Source organism: Alligator sinensis, unplaced genomic scaffold (assembly GCF_000455745.1).
Source record: "Alligator sinensis unplaced genomic scaffold, ASM45574v1 scaffold1338_1, whole genome shotgun sequence".
NCBI classification, from domain to species: domain Eukaryota; kingdom Metazoa; phylum Chordata; order Crocodylia; family Alligatoridae; genus Alligator; species Alligator sinensis.
The window spans coordinates 357,787-368,330 of NW_005842713.1; the positions used below are offsets into that span (position 1 = coordinate 357,787).

Genomic DNA, 10,544 nt, shown 5'->3' on the forward strand with positions numbered 1-10,544 from the left:
CCTCCTCCCGGCCCCGCCGCCAAGGGGGAAGCAGCCTGCCGAGGCCCGGGCGAGGGTGTGTGCGGGTATCTGTTCGTGTATACACGGCTATGTGCAATCAGGACTCGTAGTAAGAGATGATATATTTTATTAGACCAACAAGATTTTTTTTGCAAAAAAATTACACAGCTGTATAATAGGTGTACATTCTCTGTATGTGTGGGTGGGTGGGTATGTACACACCCCCACATGCGTATGTATATATGTGTGTGTGTTCACCTATAGCAGCAGTTCCCAACCCCAGGCCACGACTCAAATGAGGGTGACGGGCAATGCTGGTAGCGCTGCACAGAAAAGATGAGCAGCCGCTCCGTGTGCCAGGGGCTCCCTGGGCCACCACACGCCGCTCCCAGCAGCGGGGCACGGCAGGAAAAAAAGGTTGGGAACCACTGACCTATTTAATGTGTCTATACGCTATCTATCTAGCTCTAAACAATGTGGATGCGTATATGTATGGATGTACACACACCTACACAATGTGCCTATGCTGTACCTACCTACCTATCCATCTCTATCACTACATATATATACAATGTAATGTTGGGGGGGGTGTATATGTATATATGTGTGTATACACACTTTAATAATGTGTATACACTATATCTGTCTAGCCATCAATCTATATAAGTATGCAGTGTGGGTGCGTATATTTATATGTGTGTGTGCATGTATGTGTTGTAGATCATATATAATGCATGTAGGTATATATACAGCGTATATGCCTATACAGACATGCTTGTGCGTGCACAAATGTATATACTGTACATACATTATATCGGTGTGTATACACATGTGCACACATATATAGTGTACATACATTGTATGGGCCTATATACATATGCATGTGCACACATAGTGTATGTAGACTTTATATGTAGTGGGTATGTATATGTCTGTGTGTGTGTGTACACATCTGTATCATATACATTATATGTAATATGTGTACACACACATGCACAGATGTACATGCACATATGGCCTCTTTTCCTGATGCTGATCTCAGAGGCCAGCTGAAGGCTTCCAGAATTGGAAGGGATCTCAAGGGTCTTGTGCCTTAAACCCCATACACATATACTACTCATGTGTAAATAATCAGCCATATTTAAACTCACCTTCCCTGCTCTTATGTAGCTTGATGCCTCATGTAAAAAATAATCCTGTGGTCCTATGTGAGATGCAGAAGTGTACGTAGGTCTTGCTTACGATGAAAAGTTGTAAAGTCTACTTGGATTTACCTTGTTTCTAACAGCGATTCTCAGCCAGAGACACATGGCATCATGGGGTGCCTTGAGATCCTTTCAGGGGGGCCATGGGGTACCATGCAGTATCAGTGCTATTAGGTTTACAGATGCGACTCACGAAATAAACCCAGAAGTTTCAAATAGAAATGCTTTGTTGCGGTTTTTCTGAGTTCTTGGAAAAAGAATTGCTCTATCATTTTTCTGTAGTCAGAAAAATGAAGCTGGCATTTTCTGAAGGGTTGAGTCTCTCCAGGGTTGCTTTGAGTGTAAAAAGGTTGAGAACCACTCTTCTAATGCCATGACCTCCAAATGATAGTTTTAGTGACCTTTTTTCTTGCCCCCAAATTCAAGGGGCTTTCCTTTTGAAGAATCTGAAGTCAAGTTTTACTTATGTGGTTTAGGACAACTTTAGCATTCAGTAGTAGAGGGGGAGGGAATCGGTCGGCCTTGAAAATGGGCATCGTCTCTGTGCCGTAATTTGTTCTTTATATGCAACAAGACTCTTGTTTCAGTCTTGGACTACTTCTAAGGAAAATATGGACAGAGATTCAAGTATGGACAACTGCAGTAATCATGTGTCTGTGTGTGTGTATGACAATGGAACTTAACTTTCCATGTAAATTATATGGATTTTTCAGGTTCCTGGTACAGTGCTACTGGGGCCTTTGCTGTTGAAAAGCTTCTACACTTCTCTTTCTCAGCCTGAGAACAAGACAGTTCACAAGTCTAGAAACAAAAGTGGGAGTGATATGTCTGGCTCTATTGTCTATTCTGTGTGAAATGTAAACACTGGATTCTTAGTTAAGGTTTTATCAGAAGAAATTTAGAGCACTTAGTCCCAGAATGGATACATTTTTGTGTCATGTTAGCTGCAGGGATAATTAATTATATGGATAATGGAAAATAGTTGGAGGAAAAAATAATCCAGAAACAACAGGCAAGAAAGTTGAGGTGCCTATATCAATTGGGTCAGTGCCTACTGACTAATGCATTTATTAATTATATGTTCTTGAGGCAGAAAAATATTTACATCAGGGCATGAGGCTTTTTATATAAATGCTGCAAACAAATAGGGGAGAAGCATTAACAGTCCCTTAAACTGAAACTAGTATCAGGATTCCTAAATACTTTAGTAAAGCTTCCCTGTAAGGTTACATGTTTCCAGTACACATAATGAAAACTATATCCTTCTGTAAGGGGATATGTTACTTAAGTTTTACATATTTGACTTTTTTTAGAATGCATGCCAACAAAACAAACTTAACTTGAAGGGAAGCTCTTAAGGAACATAGCTAATTGTATTTTATTGTAGTTGTTCCCAAAAAGCCTGTTTGAGATTAGGAAATAGATTTGCAAGAACTGTGGCAAATTCTGTACTAACGCATGCACCAATGTCATTTTTCAGTACCTGTGATCTAAGAAGCCGAGGACTAAGATAAACTGAGCTGTCTAATTTCTTAATTACATCTTCTCCTGCACCCTTAGAATTTTCTTTATACGCCAGCATAGCAGTCCTACTCTTCCCATTCTTCCTTCTCAGTCTCATACTTTCTCTAAATCTGGGGTCTCATTTTGCATTTTGCCAGCCTCCAGCCAATTTCTCCTTATTCAGATCTGTTCTGAAAACGTATTTTTTTCTACAAGACATGACCGTGCCAATCTGAATTACTCAAATGCCTCTTCCACAAAGAGCAAGCTAAGAGGCACTGAATAAGGTTAGGCTTAATTTTTGTTTTTGCTGAGCATATAATCAATATCTAATCAACAAATGTAATCTAACAGAAGTGTTTGATTAAAATTTTATCTTGCTTCAAGCACAGTTCCTTCTGGAGAAGACTTCTATTAAAACAACTGGCCTGTTGCCCAGTCTGGTAATAAACAGAGTTAGGGGTTTTTTTTATATTTCCAGCTAGTATTTAAGTTAAAAAATTGTGTGAAGATCATTCTTTTTGTTAGTGTGTACCCTGTGTAAATAGGCTCACCTGGGAATCTTAATCCATAGGATGTTTTTAATATATTGAGAATGTATTCTAATTAGTTTAATTTGGCAAGAAAGGGCAAATAATTCCAACTACTATACCATTCTAACCTGACAACTGGATTTGTTTCTTTCAACAGAAGAAGCAGCTCTAGATTTTGGCAAGAATATCTCATTATTCACTATTTCAGGACCTGGTTTTGGGACCCTTGCCTTCAGTGTGTAGTATTTTTGAATATGTGTTTAATAATTCATCTGGATGAAGTGAAAAAAAAAAACCATTTGGTACTCTTACACTGCAGCATCAGGATAACATGAGGTTTTAAGTACCTCTGAAATGTCTGTAGGTCTTGGTTTTTTCTGTGTCCAAATGGTGATCCTAAAAGGCAAATTTGGATTTTGGCTTTTAAAGGGTAAAATAAATATCATTCTTCCCTTAGTTTCCCTCAGAGTTTATTGTTAGTTTTCTAGTAGCACCTGTGAATTCCTATTCTAGACCAGGACCTATTGATCTAGGTGCTCTAGAAACCGGGCAAAGAAGACAATATTTCCCCAAAAGAGAATGCAATCTAAGTGTAAGATATAAGGGGACAGATTTTAATCAAGATCAAACTTCCCTTTCCCACCCTTACTGGAAAAACACCTGCTAGCATCTAATTAAATACTTACCTTTTCATTTTGCTAAGTGTTATGACTCAGTTATGAAAATGTGTCTGAGTATTACCTAGGGAATGCTTATGTGTGTGTAGCATAAACCTCTCATTGTTTCTTCCAAAAGATCATCCTAATAAGAATGTATGCATCCTCTTCAGAAGTGAAATATTACCTATTGCATGTAATCACTAAATGAAACAATTGGCACTGTTCTGGCATTAGTGCCTCCATCACTTCGTAGACACAATTCACATATAATCCAAATGCAGGAGCATCTTGGCTAAGTACAGACATTCAAAATCCTCAAGCCTGACTTGATTTGATCTTTGCAGGTTAGTCTAACTTGCATAGATTGAACCGATTTTTGCAAGTGAATAGACATTCATTTTTGATTCTGGAAATGCAGCCAGATGTCTCAGGCTAGAAGCTAGGGGATGCTAGTGAGCCCTCCCTTTCCTTGGGCAGCAGCCACAAGGCTGGAGGGAAGCAGACCAGGGGGTAGGGGGGGAGGTAAGGGTGAGTCCAAGCCCCAGCAGTCTGCTAAGTATGATTGGGGAGAGGCGTAAGCCTCCAGCTTGGCCTGCAGGGACCCCAGCCAGAGTGTGCCTGGAGGGGGAAGGGGGAAGCAGCCCTTGCCAGGCTTGTCCTCGAGGTGGGAGGAGGAATGTGGCCAGACACTGGCCCAGACAGAACCTCAGGTGAAGTGGGGCAGGGAGGGAAATTAAACTCTCCGTCTCCCCTATCCTACTGGCTTGACTTTCTTTCCCTCTGGCCTCTCGTGGAGTGGGGGGGTGTAGCCAGAGCCAGCTGGCATAGCCCTGCCATCTGCCCCCTTGGCTGGGACTGCAGGGTTGAGCCAGGCTGGCCTGCAGGCACTGCTGAGGGTGGGCTGGCCTGGGCTGGGTTGTCGGGCAGGACCCTTCCTGTGGCTTTGGCTCAGGCCATGGAAGCTGTGCGTTTTGATTGCTCCTGGCTCCCCACGGCCAGGCCAGGCCAGGCCAGGCCAGGCCAGGCCAGGCTGTCAGGGAGCTGCAGCTGATTGGGAAAGAACCTGCCCCCACAGCCTGGCCTGGGCTTGCCCCTCCATGTCTGCCCTCAGCAGTCCCTGCAGCTAGCCCTGCTCAGCCCAGGCAAGGTGGGCGGATAGCGGGGCTTGCCTGGGCCAGGCCGTGGGGACAGGACCCTTCCCAGCCAGCTGTAGCTCCATGACAGCCTGGCCCAGTGCGTACGGGCAGTAGCACAGAGAGGCGACATCACTGTAGCTGCGACTGGGCACTTTGGCAGCTGGCCTAGCTGCGTGGGGCGTGCCCATGTCTGCCTGGGCCAGCAGGCCTGGAGCCCAGTAGCCACTCGCCATGGAGTTTCATGTGCCCACAGCTGACACTGCTGCCACGCCCTCTGCACAGTGCTGCACCAGCTGTGACTCCATGACAGCCTAGCCCGACCTGGGTGCTGGGAGCAGTCCTTGCACACAGCTTCTGTGGCCCCAGCCCAAGCTGCAGCTGGCTGCGAAGGGCCTTGCCCCCATGGCCCAGCCTGGGCTGGCCCTTCCAGGCCTCTTTCAGCAGCACCCATGGGCCAGCCCAGCTCTGCTCCAGCTTTGGCCTCAGCCCCGAGCATGGCTGGCAGATGGTGGGGTCACGCCAGCTGGAGTCTGGCCTTGCCTCTGCCCCTGCCTCGAGAGTGGAGGATCCTAATGGGCTGCTCTGGGCCAGCCAGGCAGACCCTGGTTGCGGTCTCCTGGGGGGAGAGGGCAGGAAGGGAGAATAGACCCTCTCCCTGCCCCTTCACCTTAAGGGGCCATGCCAGCTGGTGTCTGGCCACAATCCTACCTCTGTTCCAGCTAAAGAGCAGAGGGGTAGGGCCAGCCCTACTGTCTGGAGCAGATGGTACAGCCCAGCTCAGGGCTGCAAAGCATGCTGGGATGCTGGGGGACTGTGATTTTAACTTGAATCAGGAAGGGATCTGGGACAGAAGTTTCATAAACTGGTTTGACCCAAATCAGTGAAGTCTGCTACTGTGTTCAGCCAGTTTTGGCCATTTTGAAACTGGTTTATGTGCACCGAACGTATGTTCTGTAGCAGGTTTAAAGCAGTTTCTGATCACTTAAGCCAGTTTATGTGCAACTTCTGTCCCTAGCCCTGGTGAATTGCTTTCCTATGCATGTCAACATTATATAAACTGTGGTGGAACCTATTTCCATGAGAACTGAGTAAAGCCTTGTTGTCTAACTCCTGTTAGGTACCATGATTATAATCTTACAATTTTTTTCCATAGTTAAGTTTACAACATGCTTCAGTTTTGAGCCAAATTTTCTTTACCTATTTTTAACTGCTTAAAAATGTGGGCATTAGTTGAGATGCTATTTTATTTGGGAATTTGGAAGAAATGGAGTTTTGTATGTCCGGATGTATTGAAAGCAGCGTGGGATTGATTCTGCCTGCTGCCTTCTCTGTAGCTCTTTAAGGAGCAAAACCCTGCCAAGTCCTGCATATGGTTAAGTCCAAACATTTTATATTTCCATGGATTCCAGTGCGTTAATTCCTATATTTAAAAGGTAAGTATGAGTAGCAAATCTTTCTAGGCTGCAACATCAAATTTGCAATGAGCCGGGTTAGATAGTTCTTTTATAATGTTGAATATAAGCTAGTTCCCGGGGGGTGGGAAAAATCCTCAAAGCATATTCGAGTGAGAAAATGAAAATATAGGCATGAGACTCCATTGTTGGATAGTGTTTTTTCATTGTTAAAAACTGAAATCTAAAACTTACTTAGTGCTTCTCACATAGGTGTCTTTTCATGCTCCGTTTTCAGTTATGGAAGTTTGAAAGTTTTGTGCTCAAGTGTGCAACTTCCCACTTGTTACTGAATATGGAGACTTGTCCCATCATTAACGGAAGGATTTAATAGATTTCATGGACAGTAGGGCCGGAAGGGATTTCGGAAGATCTTCGAGTCCAGCCCCCTGCACCAGGGGCAGGAAGTCAGCAGGGGCCATAGGATCCCAGCAAGATAAACATCCAAATGTCTCTTGAAGGCATTCAAAGTAGGTGCTTGAACCACCTATGGTGGCAGTCTATTCCAGGCCTTGGGGTCTCAGACAGTAAAGAAGTTTTTCCCTTTGTCCAGCCTGAAACGGTCACGGAGGAGTCCAGGCAAAAGGCAGCTTATGTAGTTCTAAGCACAGAAGCTCCAACAAGAACCAACAGTCAAAAGCTAAAGCCAAATACATTAGGATAGAAACAAGGCAAGCATTTTTTTGGCAATGAGGGTGATTTAACTATCTATATAAACAGCCCAGGAAAGTTGTGAGTTCTCTCCATCTGTTGATGCCTTTCTGAAAGACACATTTGGTCAAACAGAAATTATTGGGCTCAGTGCAGAGGTACGGGAGTAAAATTGTGTGGCCTGGGACATACAGGGAGTCAGGCACTGATGAGCACATGGTCTCTTCTGGTTCTAAAGTCCATAACTATGTTGAAAATTAAAATAGGTGTAATCAAGACCTTAGCGTTTCTAACCCCTGTTGATCTAATGATCCTCTTTGATTCTTGTCAGCATCCATTACACAGGATGGCAAGTGAGCATACTCTGTGGGGACTGTCTGTTCCCAAGGATGAAGCTTGTAGCCAATGGAGGAAGGGGAATTTTGAAGAGCTGAGTCCAGACTGTGAATCTTCATTGAAGAGAAACTAGGCAGTATGTAAAAAATTGCTATGGTCTAGTCTGAATACAGTTAACTCTCTTGTACCCTTACCGTGTCAAAGAATACCACACCCCTGTTAGCTTACTAATATTTTTTAAAAAGGCAGGAGCCTCAATTCATATTAATTTCTTCTAATTTTGCTGTAGTAGTAGTAAAGGCATGTTTTGAGGTGTCACTTAGAGGAATTAGATATTGTGAAAATGAAGAGGTATTTGCTCTGGAGATATAAGATCATGGTAACTATACTTGTGCGATGCCACGTGGTAAGAAACATGAATTCAGCTTGGCGCATGTTTACATTTCTCACCTTTTTCTTACGGGGTGAATTCCTGGTATTATAAAAAAATTATAGTGAAGTCAGTGAAACTTTTAAGTGTCAGGATGCCAAACCATATGTTCTAGTGATTTTAAGTAATTTCAAATTAATAAGCAGGGAAAGAAGGCATTTTCAGATGGTGACTCTACAGCTGTATCTTTTGGCTTGTGCTAGGTATGTTCTTATCCTTGTTTACCAGCCACAAGCTCTAGGAATTGTAGCTGAGTTTATAGCTTGTATTTTTCCTGTATCAAATTGTAGTGCAGCAGCCTCAATTATTTTCAGGACTTTTCTCTTGTAGTTTACTGGAAATACAATATAATGCATACGCTTTCATTCTTTTAAGGACTTAAAGTGTCTCAGTTGTTTTCTTTAGAAATTCTTGGAGATGTTGAATATAACATGAGAAAAAGATGATATCTCAATATAGGAAATACTGTTCATGCATCTTCTGAAGCAGTGCTGGGACACCTTGAGGTTCCTTAGATCCTTTCAATGGTGATGCAGAGTGCTATGCATTGTTAACACTGTTAGATGTGTGAACATGATTCACAAGATAAACCCAGGCATTTCAAATAGGAATTCAGAGTATTAAAAACATTCTAATCTATTTTGGCCTTTCTGAGTTCTTTGCAACAGGCAAATTGCTCTATTTTTTCACTACAGAAAAATAAGTTAAAACTAAGAGCTGGTGTTTTCCTTGGGATGCCTCAAGTCTAAAAGGTTGAAAACCACTGCTCTAAATTGTCACAGTGCTTTACAGTATTGCAGTAGTGAGAACCATATCTACTTATTCCTACTACACCACCTTCTTTGGTTGCAATTTCGTTTCAGATACCGAAAGAAAAATCTTTCCTTTTTTACCTGCACTACCGTAAGTAACTTTTACTTGCGTGTTTCTGCAGTTGATACTGAGCCATCCACCCAGTATTGTGAAGGGCAGAATATTTGCTAGATGATTTTGCCTTCTATCGAGACTTTTGTGAGCTGTGACTAGTCAGGTGTGTGACAGTGTCATCTGCATCAGAAAAGGCATGATGTTAGTGCATCAGCTGGATTTAAAATGTATTCTTAGAAATTTAACACAGTAGTTTACTCTTCTCATACACTGCTTTCTAGGCTCTTTATATTCAGTTTGTTCTTAAAAGTAAATTACAAAAACATGGATCATGTTTAATAGTGAAACTTCTCATGAGGAAGGTCCCAGGTTTTAGATTGATGCTTTAAAATGAGAAGTTTGGGTATGCGAACAGAGAGTCTTAGTTTTCAAGTCTTGTAATGTTTAAAAAGTTAATTGTCACTGGTTACCCTGAAGTTAAAACAAATCCTAGAGTCTGAGCTATGCCATGCTATAATGTTATGGTTGAAGAAGATGCATCTTATGTAGTACTTCAGTATACAGTATCTGCTCATAATTCTCTTGTGATTTGTTTGCTCAGGATATTAGAGGCAAGTACCAGTGGTGAGGGAAACTTAAAAAAATATTAATTTATTACTTTTGATCAGCTATAGTAATTTGTGTAATATTGATTTATAAAGTAATTGTGTTTACATACTATTAAAGTGTAATACTGCTTAATTTTCTGCTTTCTTTACATTGGGAAATATGTAATCTTTCTGAGTATGGGAGCATCTGGGCTTAGTCCTTAACTTTGCAGGTGTCTCAGATTTTCCCTCCTCGGTGTGCCGGAGGTATTTTGAAAAAAATCTCTTATTAGATCAACACACAATACTCGGGGTTATTGAGTCAACTTTCAGACTGATAAAAGCCTACCAATGAAATGGTGCGAGGTGCATAAACAAAACATGGGCTAAGCAAGCTAAAAACTACCTTGTAGATGTTTGAGTTATAATCTGAGTCCCCTCAATTATGTGGTGTGTGTCATTGTCTAAGTGGGTATCTTATAAAATTTAAGGGCTCAAAAACTGTACCACACCATGACTGTACATCAAGATCATAGCAGAACAGTAGTGTGCAATGTAAACAGTTTATAGAAGTAAAGGCACCAAGTTTCTTAAGAAAAGGCCACTTAAAGCTTAAAGTAAATGAAGTTAAACATTTGGGGAAAAAAACACTTTGAGCTGTGCTTTCTGGACTATAAAGTACTTGTCAGCCATATAGTACTGCAGAGTTTAAAAAGGAACTAGTTTAAGAAAAAAGGAGAACTACAGAAAACTGGTTTTGATATTTTTTCACTAATTCTGCAGGATTTTTTTGTTTTTAATTAAGCTACAGCTGATCCTAGCTTTCTTTAAAAATCATAACTTCTAAAAAGTAAAAGCATTCACAATTTTGAGCATTCAGCCATTTAAACTATCCTCTTTCCCCTCCCCCTCTTCTTCAGGCATTTTCTTTGGAGCTTATAGATCATGGTGTGCTTTTTTTCCCCAGCTAAATACTTAGAATTGAAATACTTTGTGATCTTATGTGAATGTTTACACATTACTTGGTATACTTTTTTGTATGGTTATTTGGCTTTTTGGGGGGTTCATTTGATAGTAGTGCCTATAATTCTAACAGATTGGAGCCATGTTGTGCTACTTTCCAGAGGCAAAATTCGGCTGGATAGTGGGGGGTGGGTGGGTGGGGGCTAATCACTGGAGAGCAGGG

The 10,544-nt window shown here is 42.0% G+C and overlaps 1 protein-coding gene across 2 annotated transcripts in view; it reads left to right on the plus strand.

Annotated features, from left to right (window-relative positions):
* Positions 1–273: 273 nt before the first annotated feature.
* The window catches only part of STX7 (syntaxin 7), an 83,761-nt gene continuing 73,490 nt past the window's right edge, over positions 274–10,544 (plus strand). Inside the window, exon 1 of one of the 2 annotated variants that reach the window (XM_025216214.1) lies at positions 274–417. The gene's annotated coding sequence lies outside the window, so the exon portion shown is untranslated. The remainder of the gene's footprint in view (positions 418–10,544) is intronic. The other variant, XM_025216213.1, reaches the window with a different exon arrangement.